General features: G+C 47.2%; 1 pseudogene; it reads left to right on the top strand.

Annotated features, from left to right (window-relative positions):
• The first annotated feature begins 517 nt into the window (after positions 1–517).
• LOC147090000 (lysophosphatidic acid receptor 6-like) lies at positions 518–23,162 on the top strand (annotated as a pseudogene).
• Positions 23,163–23,517: the final 355 nt, after the last annotated feature.

The raw sequence follows: 23,517 nt of genomic DNA, 5'->3' as shown, positions 1-23,517 counted from the left end.
TGGACTATAACCTGGCGTTGTGTGACTTCCTACATTTGCCCACCCCAGTCCAACACCAGCATCTCCACATCATATATTTCCTAGTCAGGGAGGTTTGTGAATTGGAGGGTAACTTGGAGATGGTGGTGTTCCCATGCGCCTGCTGCCTTGTCCTTCTAGGTGGTAGAGCTTGCGGGTTTGGAAGGTGCTGTCGAAGAAGCCTCGGCGAGTTGCTGCAGTGCCTTTTTAGATGGTACACACTGCAGCCACGGTGCGCCAGTGGAGTAGGGTGTGATTGTTTAAGATAGTGTATGGAGTGACGATCAAGTGGGCTGCTTTGTCCTGGATGGTGTCGAGCTTCTTGAGTGCTGTTGGAGCTGCACTCATCCAGGCAAGTGGAGAGTATTCCAACACACTCCTGACTTGTGCCTTGTAGATGGTGTAAAGGCTTTGGGGAGTCAGGAGGTGAGAATACCCAGCCTCTGACCTGCTCTTGTTGGCACAGTGTTTATGTGGCGTCCATTTAAGTTTCTGGTCAATGGCGACCCCCAGGCTGTTAATGGTGAGGGATTCGACGCTGGTAAAGCCATTGAATGTCACAGGTAGGTAGTTAGATGGTCATTGCCTGGCACTTGTGTGGCACGAAAATTATTTGCCACTGATCAGCCCAAGACTGCATAGTTTCCAAATGAAAGTTGAATTTTTTTCCCTGATAATGGTTTCCAATAACTTCCCCACTACCGTTGAACTAAGTTTGATATTTTTTACATGGTCTGCTTGTAGTAGCAGTTTTCAAGTAAGTTATAAACTTGGAAACTTTGGCTCTCTCATTGTACATTTCATTGTTCCAAAGCATTATTCCACTGGTCAATGTGTAATGTCCTGCCAGATTAATGAGTGAGATAAACGTCCTATGGGACCAACACCTGTTTATTAAAGAGTCTGTAAGTAATATTACTAGAGTTGCAATCTATTTGTCCTATGAGGGGTTTACTTACAGTCGAAGTCATTCGCTGCTTTAACTCTGTCACTTGACTATTGCAGTCTGCATAGATTGTTACAGCAGTGGAAGAAATCAGCTTCACAGAGAAATGCATCCTTTATTAATTGTGAAGATAGAAGCCGTCTATTACCCTATTCTGGCAGCAATTGGAGTCCCTGGTGGGTTATTATCAGACCGCATGATGTAAGTAATAGAAAGTTTATATTGTTATTTGTGCCCGGAGCCTTTTAAAAGTAGAATGTTATTCAACCATGCTTTGTGATAGGCTTCGAATCTCTCATTCGTATCTGGTTGGTAAATGAACCGAGTAACTCATCCTCGCTCTGTGCTGAACTGTGGAATCTGAGCGCCAACTGTGTCCTTGGTGCTCCCTGGCCAGGCAAGGGTAAAACAAGCACATCTTCCCCCTGAGTGTAATCCACTGACTCCCGGTGCAAAACACACCTGCTGTGGAGATGGGGTTAAGAAGGATCGGGTCTAATTCCCATGTTTCCCGAGGAACGATCATCTGGTGTATGGGAGAGCAGATTGCGGGTGGGTCAGGATAGGACAGGAAAGAACCAGAATATGCATCAGATAACTAAAACATGTCACGCTATCTATCTTCCTCCTTTGAAGCTGCCATCTTATGTTGCCATAAAATCTTCTTCTCCGATCTTAGCTATACTTGTGTTAAGAGGCTTCATAGGCTGTTTTATATATTTGATATTTATAGAAAGTATAAGTTGAAAAAGATAACTACATAGTTTCAGTGCATGTGTTTTCTGTAGGCAGTGGGGAAAAGCAGTCCTGGCAGCTGTCCCTCAGATGTGCTTCCAAATATTTAAGGTGTGTTAATTATGATATTCTACCCAGGTATTGAAATGGGTGATTGACCCACTACTGCCCGATTCAAGGTAGACTCACCCATTAAATTTGGGCACTTCTTTATTAGTATAATATAATAATTCACACAAGCGAGTGACATAGTTATTAACCACACTAAAGCACGCGGCCCAGACTAACCTTTGTCCAGTGATGCTCATTCATTCTTTCTGTGGATGTGATTTCAGAGTTGGGACTAGCCTCACCTCGGTTAAGCAGGGAGGATTAGCTGGAGGACGCGAGTGGGAGTTAGTTGTAATTTGTTCATATTCAGCGCAGTTGCTTGAATCCCGTGGAACCGAATCTCCTTTGTTTCGCTGACGCCTTGCATTGGGTTCTAAAGAATGCACGTTGTTAAACTGGAGCATGTTACATAGACACATAGAAACATAGAAACAGAAGATAGGAGCAGGAGTAGGCCATTCGGCCCCTCGAGCCTGCTCCGCCATTCAATGCAATCATGGCTGATCATCCAAACTCAGTACCCTGTCCCTGCTTTCTCCCCATATCCCTTGATCCCTTTAGCCTTAAGAAATATATCCAACTCCTTCTTGAATATATTTAATGGATTGGCCTCTACTGCCTTGTGTGGTAGAGAATTCCACAGGTTCACCACTCTCTGGGTGAAGTAATTCCTCATCTCTGTGCTAAATGGCTTACCCCTTATCCTTAGACTGTGACCCCTGGTTCTGGACTCCTCCACCATCAGGAACATCCTTCGTGCATCTAGTCTGTCTAGTCCTGTTAGAATTTTCTAAGTTTCAATTAGATCGCCTCTCATTCTTCTAAACTCCAGCGAATATAAGCTCAATCGACCCAATCTCTCCTCATACATCATTCCTGCCATCCCAGGTATCAGCCTGGTGAATCTTCGCTGCACTCCCTCCATGGCAAGAACATCCTTCCTCAGACAAGGTGACCAAAACTGCACTCAATACTCAAGGTATGGTCTCACCAAGGCCCTGTAGAACTGCAGCAAGACATCGAATCCTCTCGCTACGAAGGCCAACATACCATTTGCCTTCTTAACTGCCTGCTGCACCTGCATGCTTACCTTCAGCGACTGGTGCACAAGGACACCCAGGTCTCCTTGCACTTCCCCTTCTCCCAATCTATTGCCTTTCAGATAATAATCTGCCTTCCTGTTTTTGCCACCAAAGTGGATAACCTCGCATTTATCCACATTATGCTGCATCTGCCATGCTTCTGCCCTACCACCCAACCTGTCCAAACCATCCAGGAGTTTCTCGGCATCCTTCTCACAGCACATATTAACATCGAGAGGGAGGAGGTACTAGCGGTTTTAGCAGGCCAAAAAGTGGATAAATCCCCAGGCCCGGACGAGATGTATCCCAGGCTGCTGCGTGAGGCAAAGGAGGAGATTGCAGGGGCTCTGACACAAATTTTCAGAACCTCTCTGGCCACAGGGGATGTACCAGAGGACTGGAGAACAGCTAACATATTACCATTATTCAAGAAGGGTAGCAGGGATAAACCAGGGAATTACAGGCCAGTGAGCCTAACATCTGTGGTAGGGAAATTATTGGAAAAAATTCTGAGGGACAGAATTAGTCTCCACTTGGAGAGGCAAGGATTAATCGGGGATAGTCAGCATGGCTTTGTCAAGGGTAAATCATGTCTGACCAATCTGATTGAATTTTGCGAGGGGGTGACTAGGTGTGTGGATGAGGGAAATGCTGTGGATGTGGTATACATGGACTTCAGGAAGGCTTTTGAAAAAGTCCCGCATAGGAGACTGGTCAAGAAGGTAAGAGCCCATGGGATCCAGGGTGCCTTGGCACGTTGGATCCTAAAACTGGCTGAGTGGCAGGAGGCAGAGGGTGATGGTCGAAGGTTGCTTTTGTGACTGGAAGCCTGTGTCCAGTAGGGTACCTCAGGGATCGGTGCTGGGTCCCTTGCTGTTTGTGATCTACATAAATGATTTGGATGAGAATGTAAAAGGTATGATCAGTAAGTTCGCAGATGACACGAAAATTGGTGGGGTGGTAAATTGCGAGGAGTAAAGCCTCAGGCTACAGGATGATATAAACGGGTTGGTCAGATGGGCGGAAAAGTGGCAAATGGAATTTAACCCTGAAAAGTGCGAGGTGATGCATTTTGGATGGACAAATAAGGCAAGGGAATACACAATGGGTGGTAGGACCCTAGGAAGTACAGAGGGTCAGAGGGACCTTGGTGTACATGTACATAGATCCCTGAAGGCAGCGGAACAGGTAGATAAGGTGGTTAAAAAGGCATATGGGATACTTGCCTTCATTAGCCGAGGCATAGAATATAAGAGCAAAGAAGGCTGAGGGGGGACCTGATTGAGGTGTACAAAATGATGAGGGGCATAGATAGGGTAGATAAAGAGGAACTTTTCCCCTTAGTAGGTGGGTCAATAACAAGGGGGCATAGATTCAAGGTAAGGGGCAGGAGGTTTGGAGGGGATTTGAGGAGGAACTTTTTCACCCAGAGGGTGGTTGGAGTCTGGAACTGACTGCCTGAAAGGGTGGTAGAGGCAGGAACCCTCACAACATTCAAGAAGCATTTGGATGAGCACTTGAAATGCCATTGCATACAAGTCTATGGACCAAATGCTGGAAAATGGGATTAGATTGGACAGGGCTTGATGGACGGCGCAGACACGATGGGCTGAAGGGCCTCTTTCTGTGCTGTATAACTCTATGACGCCCACCCAGCTTTGTGTCATAATTAAATTGCTTGGCATATTGTGTCGTAACACATTCACAATGCTTCACTGGCAACCTGATCTAATGCATTACTTATAGTTGGTGCAGCATCGCAATAGCAGGCTCGTGTTTCCAGTATATTTTCTACAATCAAACTGTCTGGCTTTGTGTGGGTCAAGTCATTAGCTTTTATTTTCTGTATTTTGATTAATCCAGGTTTCCTCTACTAATCTGCACTCCCTGATGTTACTCGTCTTGTCGCCTTTTGCTTTGAAAGTTGGTGAGGTCCTGCCCCGTGAACCGCCCAGTGTCGGATCATCGGAGTCAACTTCATTTCAATGATCACATGTGAAGACTGAGCTGTAGCGTGAGGGATCGCGGGGCCACCGCCAAACATAATTAAACCCCCAGCATAAGCTTCCCCTTCGGAAGTGGAGGCAGCAGCCAAGGGGGTAAACTAAGTAAATAAACACACAGCCCATGTACATTGCTTAAAATGATAGACCATTTCTCAGTCTGGTTAGTGATATCAATGTTTATTTTCCTTTCCTGCTCACAGTAAATTTGATGGCGGTTGTGGTTCTGCCCCGTGAAAATTGTGGACTCCAAATTCTGGGTTTTCTAACCAATTCATGGTACAGATGACATATAAGAACATAAGAAGTAGGAGCAGGAGTAGGCCATACGGCCCCTCGGGCCTGCTCCGCCATTCAATAGGATCATGGCTGATCTGAATCTAGACTCACGTCCACTTCCCTGCCCTCTCCCCATAACCCCTAATTCCCTTATCTGCTAGGAAACTGTCTATCTCCGTTTTAAATTTATTTAATGTCGCAGCTTCCACAGCTCTCTGGGGTAGCAAATTCCATAGATTTACTACCCTCTGAGTGAAGAAGTTTCACCTCATCTCAGTTTTGAAAGGGCAGCCCCTTATTCTTAGATTATGCCCCCTAGTTCTAGTCTCACCATCAGTGGAAACATCCTCACCGCATCCACCCGATCAAGCCCCCTCACAATCTTATATGTTTCGATAAGATCACCTGTCATTCTTCTGAACTCCAATGAGTAGAGTCCCAACCTACTCAACCTTTCCTCATACGTCAACCCCCTCATCTCCGGAATCAACCGAGTGAACCTTCTCTGAACCGCCTCAAGAGCAAGTATATCTTTTCTTAAATATGGAAACCAAAACTGCACGCAGTATTCCAGGTGTGGCCTCACCAATACCCTATATAACTGCAGCAAGACTTCCCTGTTTTTATACTCCATCCCCCTTGCAATAAAAGCCAAGATTCCATTGGCCTTCCTGATCACCTGCTGCACCTGCATACTAACTTTTTGTGTTTCATGCACCGGGACCCCCAGATCCCTTTGTACTGTAGCACTTTGCAGTTTCTCTCCATTTAGATAATAACTTGCTCTTTGATTTTTTCTGCCAAAGTGCATAACCTCACACTTTCCAACATTATATTGCATCTGCCAAATCTCCACCCTCTCACTTAGCCTGTCTATGTCCTTTTGCAGGTTTTTTATGTCCTCGTCACTCACTGCTTTCCCTCCCATCTTTGTATCATCGGCAAACTTGGATATGTTGCACTCGGTCCCTTCCTCCAAATCGTTAATACAGATTGTAAAGAGTTGGAGTCCCAGCACTGACCCCTGCGGAACACCACTGGTTACTGATGAACCATTTAGCCCAACTCTTTGTTTTCTGTTAGATAGCCAATCTTCCACCCATGCCAGTATATTACCCCCAATCCCGTGATTTCTTATCTTGATCAGTAATCTTTTGTGTGGAACCTTGTCAAATGCCTTTTGGAAGTCCAAATACACTACATCCACTGGTTCCCCTTTATCCACCCTGTATATTACATCCTCAAAGAATTCGAGCAAATTTGTCAAACATGCCTTCCTCTTCATAAAACCATGCTGACTCTGTCCTATTAAATTATGTTTATCCAAATGCTCTGTTACTGTTTCCTTAATAATGGACTCCAACATTTTGCCAACCACAGATGTTAGGCTAACTGGTCTATAGTTTCCAGCTTTTTGCCTACTTCCCTTCTTAAATAAGGGTGTTACATTAGCAGTTTTCCAATCTGCCGGGACCTTTCCTGAGTCCAGGGAGTTCTGGAAAATAATCACCAATGCATCCACAATCCCTACCGCCACTTTTCTCAAGATCCTAGGATGTAGGCCATCAGGTCCGGGGGATTTATCCGCCTTAAGTCCCATTATTTTACTGAGTACCAGCTCCTTAGTGATTTTAATCGTCTTTAGCTCCCCCCCGCCCCATTGCCCCCTGTTTGTCCAGTGTTGGGTTATTTTTAGTGTCCTCTACTGTAAAGACTGATACAAATTATTTGTTCAGCGTCTTTGCCATCTCCATGTTCCCCACCACTAGTTTCCCAGTCCCATCCTCTAAGGGACCAATGTTCACTTTAGCCACCCTTTTTTTTTATATAGCTGTAGAAACTCTTGCTATCTGTTTTTATATTTTTTGCTAGTTTACTTTCATAATCTATCTTCCCTTTCTTAATTAATCTTTTAGTTATTGTTTGCTGGCTTTTAAATGTTTCCCAATCTTCTATCCTCCCACTAGATTTGCCTACTTTATATGCCCTTGTTTTCAGTCGGATACTATCCTTTATTACTTTACTAAGCCACGGATGGCTGTCTTTTCTTTTACTCCCCTTTTTCCTCAGTGGAATATATTTATCTTGAAAGTTGTGAAATATCTCCTTGAATGTAGACCATTGCTCTTGTACCGTCTTACACTTTAATCTGTTTTCCCAGTCCACTTTAGTCAATTCTACTCTCATACCTTCATAGTCTCCTTTTTTAAGCTCAGTACGCTGGTTTGAGATCGAACTCTCTCACCCTCAAACTGAATTTGGAATTCAACCATATTATGGTCACTCATTCCAAGGGGATCCTTTACTAGGACATTTTTTATTAATCCTGTCTCATTACACAGGACCAGATCTAAGATTGCCTGCCCCCTGGTTGGTTCAGTTACATACTGCTCAAGGAACCCGTCCCTAATACACTCTATGAACTCTTCCTCAAGGCTGCCATGCCCAATTTGATTAGTCCAGTCAATATGAAAGTTAAAATCCCCCATGATTATAGCTGTTCCCTTATTACAAGCCCCAACTATTTCCTGATTTATACTCCGACCAAGAGAGTTGCAACTGTTAGGTGGCCTATAGACTACGCCCACTAGTGACTTTTCCCCCTTCTTATTCCTTATCTCCACCCAAACTATTTCACTATCCTGATCCTTTGACCCAATGTCATTTCTGACTATTGCAGTGATTTCATCCTTGATTAACATAGCAACCCCACCTCCCTTTCCTTCCTGTCTGTCCTTCCTAATTGTCAAATACCCTTGTATGTTTAGTTCCCAGTCATGATTATCTTGCAGCCATGTTTCCATAATGGCCACCAGATCATACCCATGTGTAGTTATTTGCACCGTCAACTCTTCAATTTTGTTACGAATACTGTATGCATTCAGATAAAGAACTTTCAAATATGTTATCTGACAATTTATTCCTGCTTCTACCACTTTTACTACTTTACCTTTATCATTATACATTCTGTCCCTTCCTGACATGCTCTGGTTTTTAATTCCCCCACTGCTACCTTGCTCTATTGCCTTCTCCGCTGTAATTTTTATTTTTCGCTCTCTTAAAACCTCCCCCCCACTAATGAGTTTAAAGCCCTCTCTACAGCCCTAGTTATTCGATTCGCCAGGACTCTAGTCCCAGCACTGGCCAAGTGAAGTCCATCCCAATGGAACAGCTCTCTCCTGTCCCAGTACTGATGCCAGTGTCCCAGGAAGCAAAACCCATTTCTCCCACACCAGTCTTTGAGCCACGCATTTAACTCTCTAATTTTATTTACCCTAGCCAAATTTGCACGTGGCTCAGGTAGTAAGCCAGAGATTATTACCCTTGTGGTTCTGCTTTTTAATTTGGACCCTAGCTGCTCAAACTCCCTCAGCAGAACCTCCTTCCTTGTCCTATCTATGTCATTGGTACCAACATGGACCACGACAACTGGATCCTCCCCCTCCCACTCCAAGTTTCTCACCAGCCCAGAGGAGATGTCCTTAACCCTGGCACCGGGCAGGCAACACAGCCTTCAGGACTCTCGCTCTCGGCTGCAAAGAACTCTATCTATCCCCCTAACGATACCATCCCCTACCACTACAACATTTCTTTTAACTCCCCCCACTTGAATGGCCCCCCGCTCCACGGTGCTGTGGCCAGGTTGCTCATCCTCCCTGCAGTCCCCATTCCCATCCTCACAGGGAGTAAGAGCCTCAAACCTGTTGGACAAGAGCAAGGGCTGTGGCTCCTCCAACACTACCTCCTGGATCCCCATACCTGCCTCACTTCTAATCACACCATCCTGTCCCTGGCCACGGACTACATCTGAATTAATTAATCTAATTGGTGTGACTACCTCCTGATACACAGAGTCCAGGTAACTCTCCCCCTCCCTGATGTGTCTCAGTGTTTGAAGCTCAGACACCAGCTCTTAAACACGGAGCCGGAATTCCTCGAGCAGCCAAAACTTACTGCAAATGTGATCACTGTGAGCATCAATGGTGTCCACCAGCTCCCACATATTGCAGCAGCAACACATCACCTGCTCTCCCATTCTATGTAATTAATTAAATTTATTAATATTATTCTTAAATACCCTCTGCCCCGATTCTAGATGATGAATATCGCACTTTAGAAACTATAAGCTTAAAAAAGAGAGAAATACTCACCAACCAATCACTTACCCGCTTTCTGGTGACGTCACACTTGGATTACTTTTTACCTCTCTCCTTCCCTCTGAGGTCCGAGACTGGAGATTGGTAAACCTAGCTGGCCTCCCGCCAACACCCGCGGTCTGAGGCCTTACCTGGTCTCTGAAGCTTTTTCAAGCCTCCCGCTCGTACCTCCCGCCGACACCCGCGGTCTGAGGCCTTACCTGGTCTCTGAAGCTTTTTCAAGCCTCCCGCTCGCGCCTCCCGCCGACACCCACAGTCTGAGACCTTACCTGGGTCTCTGAAGCCTTTTCAAGCTTCCTGCTCGCGCCTCCCGCCGACACCCGCGGTCTGAGACCTTACCTGGGTCTCTTAAGCCTTTTCAAGCCTCCCGCCGACACCCGCGGTCTGAGACCTTACCTGGGTCTCTGAAGCCTTTTCAAGCCTCCCGCCGACACCCGCGGTCTGAGACCTTACCTGGGTCTTTGAAGCCTTTTCAAGCTTCCTGCTCGCGCCTCCCGCCGACACCCGCGGTCTGAGGCCTTACCTGGGTCTCTGAAGCCTTTTCAAGCCTCCCGCTCGCGCCTCCCGCCGACACCCGCGGTCTGAGGCCTTACCTGGGTCTCTGGAGCCTTTTAAAGCTTCCCGCTCGCGCCTCCCGCCGACACCCGCGGTCTGAGGCCTTACCTGGGTCTCTGAAGCCTTTTCAAGCCTCCCGCCGACACCCACGGTCTGAGACCTTACCTGGGTCTTTGAAGCCTTTTCAAGCTTCCTGCTCGCGCCTCCCGCTGACACCCGCGGTCTGAGGCCTTACCTGGGTCTCTGGAGCCTTTTAAAGCTTCCCGCTCGCGCCTCCCACCGACACCCGCGGTCTGAGGCCTTACCTGGGTCTCTGAAGCCTTTTCAAGCTTCCCGCTCGCGCCTCCCGCCGACACCCGCAGTCTGAGGCCTTACCTGGGTCTCTGAAGCCTTTTAAAGCTTCCTGCTCTGCCTCCTGCCGACACCCGCGGTCTGAGGCCTTACCTGGTCTCTGAAGCCTTTTGAAGCTTCCTGCTCGCGCCTCCTGCCGACACCCGCGGCCTGAGGCCTTACCTGGGTCTCCGGAGCCTTTTAAAGCTTCCTGCTCGCGCCTCCCGCCGACACCCGCGGTCTGAGGCCTTACCTGGGTCTCTGAAGCCCTTTCAAGCTTCCCGCTCGCGCCTCCTGCCGACACCCGCGGCCTGAGGCCTTACCTGGGTCTCTGGAGCCTTTTTAAGCTTCCTGCTCGCTCCTCCCGCCGACACCCGCGGTCTGAGGCCTTACCTGGGTCTCTGGAGCCTTTTTAAGCTTCCCGCTCGTGCCTCCCGCCGACACCCGCGGTCTGAGGCCTTACCTGGGTCTCTGAAGCCTTTTTAAGCTTCCTGCTCGCGCCTCCCGCTGACACCCGCGGTCTGAGGCCTTACCTGGGTCTCTGGAGCCTTTTTAAGCTTCCCGCTCGCGCCTCCCGCTGACACCCGCTATGTTTTATGTTCACTCCTTCAACTGTAAATAGTTGTCCGCTTCAGTACAAACCCCCTTTGAAGAAAAACTTTCAATCAATGAACTGATGACAGTGAATAACTAATAATGCAAATGTTTGATTAATTTATCAAATTAATAATTGAAAGTGTTACTTTCCTTGCCTCACGAATCTGTTTCCCTTCTCCTGGTTCCAAAACCTCATCCACTGGTTTATTCTGCCCCTTTCATCCCAGATAAAGCTGTGACTTCTTTCCATCTGAGAAAGCTGCTCCGATGCTGATGTCCATTTAGATTTCTGACAATATCAGTGCCCCACTCCTCTGGTCCAATGTCCAGTAAACCTGTGCTCCCACCAAACTCACAGCGGATGGGATCTCACATTCTGGACACCGTGACATCTTTGCCTGACCAATTCCCCTCCATCGTCTCCCGCTGGTACATTCTGTGAGCAACATTTCTAGGTACCAGTCAGTAACTGTCACTCGCCATTCTCGCTGGAACTCCCATCTCCCATATTGTGCTCTATTCATTTGTCTTTTGCTCACCCAATGACCAAGCCGTTGTTAATTTTACACTTGAATTGTAATTCCTTGTTCTCACAAGTAACAAATCAAATTGTCATCCGTGGATGCAGAAGCAATGCTTTTAATTTCAGACAAGGTTCTGTCAATCACACCAGGCAGGGTTTGCGGATGGAACAGGGTGCTTCACAAGCTGTGAACTGGGAAGGAAATATTCCCAGGTCCCGGTTGTTGATCCCTGCCACAGACAGGTATATGCACCTCGACGAGAACACTGGCATATTCCCCTGCTCAAATACTTACTGTCTGGGCTCAGTTATGGTGATGGTCCATTGACTTTAATCAGTAATGCCTCTTAGCTTTCCCCTTCTCTTTCTTACAGTTAATTTAGTGGTAATTGTGACCTTGTCCCGTGGAAAGTGCGGGCTCTCCACCTGCATCACTCGCTACCTGGTGTCCATGGCAACGGCGGATCTACTGGTCATTATCATTGAGGTCATTCTGTGGTGGATGAGTTATTATTATTTCCCGGGTTCTTTCCTGGAGATCACTCCTGTGTGTCATGTTATTAAAGTCCTGTGTGTTGCAGCTATTAACTGTTCAGTCTGGTTAACAGTCACTTTCCCCTTTCATCGATTTGTCACCATTTGTTACCGGAACTTGAAAACAAAATATTGCACCGAGAGAACTGCGGCTGTGGTTATAGCAACAACCTGCATTCTGCTCTGTTTGTAAAACGTTCCGTTCTTCTTTATGGTTGAACCTGGGGAGATTATCGACGATGTACCGATGGGTTGTTATATTAAACCAAGTTATTTTATTGCACCCGGATGGGTGGGATTTGACTGGTTTAATAGAATTTTAACCACATTGCTCCCATTCGCTTCAATCTTGTTGCTCAACATTCTGACCATCAGACACATTTTAGTGGCCAGTCTAGACAGTCAGGGACTGAGGGGTCAGAGCAAGGGAGCCAATAGCAATGACCCAGAGATGGACAACAAAAGAAAGCCTGTGATTCTACTCTTGACAATATCTGGCAGCTTCATACTTTTGTGGCTGGCACCTGTCATAGATGTCTTCGTTTATATTATTACAAAACATAATCTCTCAGATTACACTCCCTCTTTTAAGTGTCGGATATATGCTTCAGAATTTAAGTAGCTCCACAAACACATTTATTTATGTGGTGACTCAGACCAAGTTCAGAGAGCAGTTCAAGAGTGCAGTGAAATATCCGGTTACCCTAAAAATTAAATGAATGAAACAATGAAAACAACTGAGCTCACCCCAGAGGTGATAGCGTGTGATTCCAGTTCATTAATCTAATATTGGAATAGAGTATATGCATAATTTGAGGCATGACATGTGGTAAGTGCAGCAAGCTTGGGTGAAAAAGGTACCTTTAGACCTATGGTTTTCAAAGCTCTCCATCACTGGGGGGTCTCCTCGCTTCACGTTTGGGTGCTTTGTCGACTAATTGATAGAGATTGATAGAGATTGATTGCTATTGTTGGTTTTATATAGGATATTGTCTTATATTTTTAATACTCTTATGTCGAGGCACTGTAGAATATTATCATATATCCTTTATCTCTAATACAAGTTCGAAGACAAGGAAACATGGACTCGTCTGGGTAATGCTCTTTATTGAATCAAATCACTGAGACAATAAAAGATAATGAGACAATTATAGAGACGGGCAACTTTGCAGAGGCAGTAATACAAGGAGCCACCAGCAGAGGGAGATAGCAACATCGGTGAATGAGAGCAATGGGCAATACTGAGTACATCAGCTGAGAGAGGCAGACAAACACTATTACTGCGTATAGGTGCTGAAACAGTGAGTCGCCAGCAGGGGAAGATAAATTAGGACATTGAGTGATGCAGAGAGACACCACCAGAGGGAGATAGATAAATGTGTACCTGAAATCAAACAGAAAACACTGGAAACACTCAGCAGATCTGGCAGCTATTGTGGAGAGGGGAATAGATGAGGATTGGAATAAATTAGGGATTTACCAGTTTATATGCATGTACTGAGCCAGAGAAAGGCAGGATGACTAAATGACAAAATGGATGATGGTGCAAGGGAAAAGGGGGCGATAATGGGACAAGTAATGGGATGATCTCACAGTTTCCCACATTTCAATCCATCTCGCATTTACTCTGCCTATGCTGTTTTGCAATTTTCTGCTCCAATCTGCTCTACTTACTGTCCCTCTTAATCTAGTGTCATCTGCAAACTTGAATATACAAATCTCTGTTCCTTTATCCAAGTTTTTAATAAACATGGTGAAAAGTTGATGCATTAGAACAGATCCCGGGGGAACACCACATGTTGCATTCTGCCAATCTGACTACATTCATATTATCCACCAAATCTGACCCCTATCTTGCAACCAACTTCCAACCCAAGTCACAAATCTGCCTCCAAATTGGTGCACACTTATTTTTGCCAATAACCTTTTGCGTGGAAACATATCGAATGTCTTCTGGAAATCCATATCAATAACATCCATAGACACTTCTTTGTCTAAATTTTTAGAGAGCTCCTCCAAAAAATTGAAAGATTAGTCAGAAATTGGTGCTTCAGTAGCACAGTGGTTATGTTACTGGACCAGAAGCCTGGACTAATATTCTGGAGACATAAGTTCAAATCCCTTCACGGGGTATTCAATTTCACTTAATTAAATAAATCTGGAATTAAAATGCTGGTATCAATAATGGCGTCGTAAAAACGAATCTCTTTCACTAATTTCCTTTAGTGGAAGGAAACCTGGGCCTAGAAATTCGGTTTTGGTGCAGCGAGGGCTTTAGCGCCGGAAGTTAGTGCCGGCGCTAAGTCCCCCTGCGCGCGCCAAAAATTCAGTAGCGCCGCGCCCAAACGGCTGCCGGCGCTACTGAGGGGTCTCAGCGCCTCCAAACTGGCGCCACGCGCCGCATTGCGGTGCTATTCCGGCGCTGCGGCGCCCGCTGCGGTGCGGCAGGCTCGGGAAGTGCAGGCCTCCTCCTTCCGTTAAGGAGGAGCTGCCTGCACCCGGCCGCGGCCCGTGATAATCTTTTTAAAAATGAGCCCGGCATCTCGGACAAGTGCCGGGCTTGATTCTGTTCCGGGGGGGGTGGGGGGAAGTCCGGGGAGGGAGCTGCGGCCAGGCGGCCGGCCGCCACGGGGCCTTTAATGCACCGGCGCAAAGTTCTGTAAGGCACCTCGGCCAGAACGATGCTTGCGGCTGCCACGGGCGAGGCGGCCGCAACTCAATTTCTGAGTTCAGGCGGGTTACCATGGCAACCGGGACGCTGCGCACACCGATGACGTCATCGGTGCCGGCGCAGCGCTACCGGCCTAACGCCGAATTAGGGCCCCTGTCAATTTCTAAACTGGCCATAACTTCGGCGCTAAGCCCTCTAGCGCCTCAAAAGCGGCGCTAAGGCCAGTGAATTTCTAGGCCCTGATGTCTTCACCAAGTCGGGCCTATATGTGACTCCAGGCCCAGAGCAATGTGGTTGACTCTTAACTGCCCTTTGAAATGTCTTAGCAAGTCAATCACTTGTGCCAACTCGCTACGAAAAACCATATAGAAAAATAGGAGCAGGAGTAGGCCATTCGCTCCTTCGAGCCTGCTCTGCCAAATGTTGCTGCCCGGTTTTGCACGGGGGACCTTTCGCGAGTTAGGCAAACGTGATAACCACTACACAATGGAAACTCTGCTACAATAAGAATAAATTCGATCTGGGCACCGGATTAGGATACGACAAAGGTACTTCCAGCCCAGTCAAACCCTGTCCTCATCACTAACATCTGCAGAATTGCGCCAAAATTGTGAAAGTTGTCCCAAAGACGAGTCATATTCACTGAATCATACATTTCAGCCAATGTCTCAGACTCCTCCATCGCCATCCCTCGGTATGTCCTGTCCCACGAGCAGGACAAAACCACCAGAGGTTGCAGTAGAGTGTTATTCAGTCAGGAAGGAGTGGTCCTGGGAGTACACAACAATTAATTCAGAGCCCACAAAGTCTCTTGGTAGCAGGTCAAATATGGGAAATGAAACCTCCTGCTGATTACGAACAATTGCCCTCATTCAGGTAATACATCTTCAACGTGGAAGAAGTACTGGGGGCTGCAAGGGCACAGAATATACACTGGGTGGGGGACTTCAATGTGCATCACCAACAGTGGCTCAGTAACAACACTACTGACCCTCCTGGCCGAGGGAGGGTTGAAAGATGTAGCTGATAGACTGGGGCTGCGGCAGAGAGATAGGTGGCGAGAGAATAAACACGAGGGGAAAATCTACTTGGCATCGTCCACACCAATCTACCTGTCGCAGATGCCTCTGTCCATTACTGATCTATAGTTAACTGGAAATATTCTATCTCCCTTCTTGAATACAGGTATTACGTTAGCTATCCAACAGTCCTCTGGCACTACGTCTTTTTACAACGAATAATTAAATATGTGTGGTCATGCCTCTGTTATCTCTGCCCTAGATTATAATAAAATGCGCGGATGTAATCCGTCCATACCAGGGGTTTTATCCTCTTTGAACTTGATTATTTAGTTTAATATTTCTCCTCTTTTTATTTTAAGTGTGGTTATAACAGTTCTAGTATCATCTTCTGATGCCATTTCCACCTGAACTGTCCCCACCGTAAATACAGAAGCAAAGAAATTAATTAATATTTCTGCCATTTCGCCATCGATGCCTGTGATTTTAACCTCTCCATCCCTTAGTGGCCCTATTCCCATCCGAATTTACTTTTTATTAATGCGCCTGTAGAATATTTTACTATTTTGTTTTACATTCCGTGATAATTTAATTGCATATTTCCTCTTTGTTTTCTTAATTGATTACTTGACTTTTCTCCTTGTCGCTTCATATGCTGCCTTTCCATAAAGAGCGGCAGGAGACTGGAGCTGTGTTAAATCAGCGGCAGGAGACTGGAGCTGTGTTAAATCAGCGGCAGGAGAGTGGAGCTGTGTTAAACCAGCGGCAGGAGACTGGAGCTGCGTTAAACCAGCGGCAGGAGACTGGAGCTGCGTTAAATCAGCGGCAGGAGACTGGAGCTGCGGTAAATCAGCGGCAGGAGAGTGGAGCTGCGTTAAATCAGCGGCAGGAGAGTGGAGCTGCGGTAAAACAGCGGCAGGAGAGTGGAGCTGCGGTAAATCAGCGGCAGGAGAGTGGAGCTGCGTTAAATCAGCGGCAGGAGAGTGGAGCTGCGTTAAATCAGCGGCAGGAGAGTGGAGCTGCGGTAAATCAGCGGCAGGAGACTGGAGCTGCGTTAAATCAGCGGCAGGAGAGTGGAGCTGCGTTAAATCAGCGGCAGGAGAGTGGAGCTGCGTTAAACCAGCGGCAGGAGACTGGAGCTGCGGTAAATCAGCGGCAGGAGAGTGGAGCTGCGGTAAATCAGCGGCAGGAGAGTGGAGCTGCGTTAAATCAGTGGCAGGAGACTGGAGCTGCATTAAATCAGTGGCAGGAGACTGGAGCTGCGTTAAATCAGTGGCAGGAGACTGGAGCTGCGGTAAATCAGCGGCAGGAGAGTGGAGCTGCGGTAAATCAGCGGCAGGAGAGTGGAGCTGCGGTAAATCAGCGGCAGGAGAGTGGAGCTGCGGTAAATCAGCGGCAGGAGACTGGAGCTGCGGTAAATCAGCGGCAGGAGAGCGGAACTGCGTTAAATGAGCGGCAGGAGACTGGAGCTGCGTTAAACCAGCGGCAGCAGACCGGAGCTGCGTTAAATCAGCGGCAGGAGACTGGAGCTGCGTTAAACCAGCGGCAGGAGACTGGAGCTGCGGTAAATCAGCGGCAGGAGAGCGGAACTGCGTTAAATGAGCGGCAGGAGAGTGGAGCTGCGTTAAATCAGTGGCAGGAGACTGGAGCTGCGTTAAACCAGCGGCAGCAGACCGGAGCTGCGTTAAATCAGCGGCAGGAGAGTGGAGCTGCGTTAAATCAGCGGCAGGAGACTGGAGCTGCGTTAAATCAGTGGCAGGAGACTGGAGCTGCGGTAAATCAGCGGCAGGAGACTGGAGCTGCGGTAAATCAGCGGCAGGAGAGTGGAGCTGCGGTAAATCAGCGGCAGGAGACTGGAGCTGCGGTAAATCAGCGGCAGGAGAGTGGAGCTGTGGTAAATCAGCGGCAGGAGAGTGGAGCTGCGTTAAATCAGCGGCAGGAGACTGGAGCTGCGGTAAATCAGCGGCAGGAGAGTGGAGCTGTGGTAAATCAGCGGCAGGAGACTGGAGCTGCGGTAAATCAGCGGCAGGAGACTGGAGCTGCGGTAAATCAGCGGCAGGAGAGCGGAGCTGCGTTAAATCAGCGGCAGGAGACTGGAGCTGCGTTAAATCAGCGGCAGCAGACCGGAGCTGCGTTAAATCAGCGGCAGGAGACTGGAGCTGCGTTAAATCAGCGGCAGGAGACTGGAGCTGCGGTAAATCAGCGGCAGGAGACTGGAGCTGTGGTAAATCAGCGGCAGGAGACTGGAGCTGCGGTAAATCAGCGGCAGGAGAGCGGAGCTGCGTTAAATCAGCGGCAGCAGACCGGAGCTGCGTTAAATCAGCGGCAGGAGACTGGAGCTGCGGTAAATCAGCGGCAGGAGACTGGAGCTGCGGTAAATCAGCGGCAGGAGACTGGAGCTGCGTTAAACCAGCGGCAGGAGACTGGAGCTGCGGTAAATCAGCGGCAGGAGACTGGAGCTGCGGTAAATCAGCGGCAGGAGACTGGAGCTGCGGTAAATCAGCGGCAGGAGAGTGGAGCTGCGGTAAATCAGCGGCAGGAGACTGGAGCTGCGGTAAATCAGCGGCAGGAGAGTGGCGCTGCGTTAAATCAGCGGCAGGAGAGTGGAGCTGCGGTAAATCAGCGGCAGGAGAGCGGAACTGCGTTAAATCAGCGGCAGGAGACTGGAGCTGCGTTAAATCAGCGGCAGGAGAGTGGCGCTGCGTTAAATCAGCGGCAGGAGAGTGGAGCTGCGGTAAATCAGCGGCAGGAGAGCGGAACTGCGGTAAATCAGCGGCAGGAGAGTGGAGCTGCGGTAAATCAGCGGCAGGAGACTGGAGCTGCGGTAAATCAGCGGCAGGAGAGTGGCGCTGCGGTAAATCAGCGGCAGGAGAGTGGCGCTGCGGTAAATCAGCGGCAGGAGAGTGGCGCTGCGTTAAATCAGCGGCAGGAGAGTGGAGCTGCGGTAAATCAGCGGCAGGAGAGCGGAACTGCGTTAAATCAGCGGCAGGAGACTGGAGCTGCGTTAAATCAGCGGCAGGAGAGTGGAGCTGCGGTAAATCAGCGGCAGGAGACTGGAGCTGCGGTAAATCAGCGGCAGTGCGAGTCTCCGATTCAAAAACAGAGAGTGACGTCACATGAGAGCAGGTAGGTGATTGGTTGCTGAGTATTACAGCTTTTTCTGCTCTCCAAATTAGTGAAGGGGATTAAATTAAGATTTGAGAAACTGTAACTTGTTAGTACTTATTAAATTAATAACTTAAACTGAATAAAATAATGCAGTAAGATTCAATAACTTTAGAGTAGTGATAATGGGAGACATCAACATAAAGTGGGATAATAACTACCTAAAGGGCAAAACAGGGGAGAATTCCTGAAATGTATACAAGATCTTTCTTGATCCGTATGTTTCCAGCCCAACCAGAAAGGAAGCAGTGTTGGATCTGGGAAATGGGGCAAGTGGAGCATGTTTCGGTGGAGAAGCATTTAGGAAACAGTGATCACGATATCATTCGGTGTAGAGTAGTTATGGAAAAGGAAAAGGAGCAATGAAATGTGAAAATTCTCAACTGGAGAAATTAATGGGACTGAAAGCGGATAATTCCCTGGACCTGATGGCCTACATCCTAGGGTTTTGAAAGAGTTGGCTATAGAGATAGTGGATGCGTTGGTTGTCATTTTCCAAAATTCCATAGATTCTAGAATGGTTCCCGCGGATTGGAAGGAAGCAAATGTATCCATTCTATTTAGAAAAGGAGGGAGGGAGAAAAGAGGGAACTGCAGACCAGTTAGCCTGACATCAGTAGTAGGGAATTTGCTCGAATCTATTATTATGGACGTGGTTACAGGGCACTTAGAAAATAATAATAGGAGTGGGTGGAGTAAACACGAATTTATTAAGGAAAATCGTGTTTGACAAATCTGCTGGAGGATTTTGAGGTTGTAACTAGCAGAATAGATAAGGGGGAACCAGTGGATGTGGCATATTTGTATTTTCAGAAGGCATGCGATAAGGTGCCACACAAGAGGCTATTAAACAAAATTAGGGCTCATAGGATTGAGGTTAGGAATATAAGTTGTGAGGAGGGTGCAAGGAGGCTTCAAGGGGATGTAGACAGGCTAAGTGAGTGGGCAAGAACATGGCAAATGGAATATAATGTGGAGAAATGTGAAGGTATCCACTTTGTTAGGAAACATAGAAGAACAGAGCATTTTTTAAATGGTGAGAGATTGGGAAATGTTGTTGTTGAGAGGGACCTGGGGGTCCTTGTGCACGAATCACTGAAAGTTAACTTGCAGGTACAGCAAGCAATTAGGAAAGCAAATGGTATGTTGGCCTTTATTACAAGAGGATTTGTGTATAAGTGTAAAGAAGTCTTATTGCAATTATATAGGGCCCTGTTGAATGTTCTGGTCTCCTTACCCAAGGAAGAATAGACTTGCCATAGAAGGAGTGGAACGAAGGCCCACCAGACTGGTTCCTGGGATGGGGGGGGGGGTGGTGGGCGGGATTGTCCTATGAGGAGAGATTGAGTAGACTAGGCCTATATTCCCTAGAGTTAGAATAATGAAAGGTGATCTCATTGAAACATACAAAATGATGACAGGGCTGCCAGGTTAGATGCAGTGACGTTGTTTGCCCTGGCTGGGGAGTCAAGAACCAGGGGTCATAATCTCGGAATAAGGGGTCGGCCATTTAGGCCTAAGATGAGGAGAAATTTCTTCACTCAGATGGTGGTGAATCTTTGGAATTCTCTACCCCAGGGGGCTGCGGAGGCTCGGTCGTTGAGTACATCCAGGACAGAGATCGATAGATTTTTGAATATTAAGGGAATCAAGGGATATGGGGATAATTCAGGAAAATGGAAATGAGGTAAATGATCAGCCATGATCTTATTGAATGGCGGAGCAGGCTCGAAGGGTCAAGTGGCCTACTCCTGCTCCTAATTCTTATGTTCTTATGTTCTTATGGAGACGGACTAATTTGAATGAGTTGAAAGGGTTCTGGCCCAGGTAGATTGAAATCAAAGACTGACAGGTAAAGCAGTACATCCACATTGAAAGACCATCAACAAGGAGATAGTTCGGGTACAGACTTGACACATTCCTACGACAGATACAGAAAGGGCATCCAGAGCTAGAACTAAAATGAAACACAAAAAAGGATGCTTATAATAAATTTTAGGCTTACTATTCAGTAGAACACCAAGCAGAATACAAAAGTACAGAGAATAACTGGAAAGGAAAATAAGAGGGGGAAAGGGAGTGCAACAAAATCAAAGAGTGAAGTCACAGGAGAGCAGGTAGGTGATTGGTTGGTGAATATTACAGCTCTTTCCTGCTCTCTAAGTTAGGGAAGGGGTTTAAATTAAGAGCTGAGAAAATGGAACTTGCTGGTACTTATTAAATTAATAACTTAAATTAAGTAAAATAATCAAACAATAAACCTAAAATATCAATTGAATAAAATCTTTAACTAATTAATAAATAAATAAAACAAGGTTAGCGATGGCAGGGCATGTGGTGTGTCGTAACTGCAGCATGTGGGAGTTTGTGGAGAGCATCGCGATCCCGAGCAAACCAGAACTGCAGTAGAATAGGTAACACCAGGGTCAATATGTGACTCAGTGCTGATCAGTGAGATAAAGGTAGGAGTGTAAGTGTAGTACTGGGCACAATAGTAAAATCCGTGCTAATCAGTGTGATGGAGGTGTGAGTAGATTGGGTAGCACCAGGGGCAATAGATGACTCAGCGCTGATCAGTGAGGTGGAGGTGCGAGTGTAAGGGTAGTACTAAGCTCAATAGTTAAAACAGTGCTAAACAGTGAGGTGAAGGTGTGAGTAGAAATGGGTAGCACCAGGAGCAATAGGTGACTCAGCGCTGATCAGTGAGGTGGAGGTGCGAGTGTAAGGGTAGTACGAAGCTCAATAGGTGAATAGCTGCAGCGCATTGAGGTGAACACAGTGCAAAGGAAATAGCGTTCGGTGAGTCACTGTTGATCAGAATAGTGAAGGTTTATTTAAGTGACATGTACCAAAATCGCAGGAATTTATCAGTGCTCAGTGCTTAGTGAAGGGGTCAAGTTGTGGTCATATACCTGGTCAGAGAACCGATTCACCACAGGCCAAAGTAACACATGGACTGAACAGAGTGGGAAAGGCGAGTTTTGTTTGTTCAGGATAAGAAATAAATGAAACACAACCCAATCAGTGAGAAGACGGAGAGAGACGGAGAGTGTGGACTCTGTAGCTAAGTAATATTACCAGTCAGCTATTCGCTAAAGGTGAGTCACGCTTGTTGAGATAATCTCCGGCCAGTACTGATAAAGACCTGAAAAGGTTGGTGCAAAGGTGGAAAATAACCATTTGATGATCTCGTCTCAAAACACTCTCCCATTTAATTAAACAGAAACATGAACTTTTATTTAAAAAAATTGTTGATAAATAATAACACACGATCTCTAGGACTCTGCACTTAATTTTTGTGAGTGATTGTTAAATTGTTCCCTATACTACAGCAGGGACAATTTTTCAAAATTAGTGCATTGGCGGTCATTGGTATCTACAGACACCAACAACACCCGTGAATCCGAGGTCGGTGTTAACTTCTAGTACTTCATGTTCCCTGTGGTTTATTCACTGTGTTCGTGTTCGGTATGGTGTCCAACTGCTGCGGCCTGTGGTACCTCTGCAGGAAAAACGATGCTTTCTTGACCAATGACGTGTTCATGGTTAAGCTGGCCATGATGGACCTTGTCTTTGCCACAACCCTTCTTTTCAAAGTTGCCTACCATAACTTGCAGAATAAGTGGGTCTTCTGGGACCTGGCGTGTAAAATCTCCGACTCCCTATTCTTTGTTAACATGAATGGCAGCACTTTGTTCCTCACCTGAATCTGTGCATATCGCCGTGGCCCATCCCATCACACCACTGCAGCTCCACAGACAGCGCCACCACCTGTTGGCCTGCTGCCTCATGTGGCCCGTTCTGTCCGTCAACTTGCTCTACTTGACCATCAGAGGTCCTCTGAGCAACAAGAACCAGAAATGATAGACCGCATGTCTGGAGAACTTCTCCTTCAGCTCCTGGAGCAAGTGCATTTCAAGTATCAGGATCGCAGCAGCATTCATTGCTTTCTTCATTCCGTTGCTGGTTATCATGCTCTGATACCCGCTCGTTGCCAGGATGCTGCTGGAACCCACCACCGGATAATGCATGGTGCTGGTGATGAAGAGGAATGCTCTCCGCACGGTGTTCCTGGTGCTGGTGGCCTTTCTCCTTTGCTTTGGCCTGTGTTACCTCGTTCAACTCGTCCAGGGCCTCAGGCATAACCAGGTGCTGTCCAGCTGACGGCTCAACCAGTCCAGCTACTCGGCCTGGCAGATCACCACGGCACTGACCAGCCTCAACAGCTGCCTTGATCTGCTGATCCACTCCATTGCAGGCGATAAATTCAAGTGCCGAATGTTCTTCTGTCGGGAGGAGGCTCTGTCTAATGTCAGCCTTCGCAGGAAAGGCACATCGAAGAGCAAGACTGGCTGTCAGCACTTGGAGCGACTGGTCACTGAGAACTCAGGAGCTGGGCTGATTTTTAAACAGTGCTGGGCTGCTTCTGGTCACTGAGATCACAGGGCTGGTCTGTTTCTGGTAACTGAGATGACAGGACTGGGATGCTTCTGGTCATGGAGATCACAGGACTGAGCTGTTTATGGTCACTGACAACACAGGACTGGGCTGTTTCTGGTCACTCAGATCACAGGACTGAGCTGTTTATGGTCACTGACAACACAGGACTGGGCTGTTTCTGGTCACTAAGATCACAGGACTCGGTTGTTCCTCGACACTGAGATCACAGAAATGGGCTGATTCTGTTCACTGAGTTCACATGACTGGGTTGTTTCTGGTCACTTAGTTCACAGGACTGGGCTGTTTCTGGTCACTGAGATCACGGGATTGGGCTGTTTCTGGTCACTGACAA

Source organism: Somniosus microcephalus, unplaced genomic scaffold, assembly GCF_052327205.1.
Source record: "Somniosus microcephalus isolate GS21.2 unplaced genomic scaffold, FLI_Smic_1.0 unresolved_chr4, whole genome shotgun sequence".
Lineage (NCBI taxonomy): Eukaryota > Metazoa > Chordata > Chondrichthyes > Squaliformes > Somniosidae > Somniosus > Somniosus microcephalus.
Note: the sequence above shows the minus strand (reverse complement) of the source record. Positions and strands in the feature narration are given on the sequence as shown.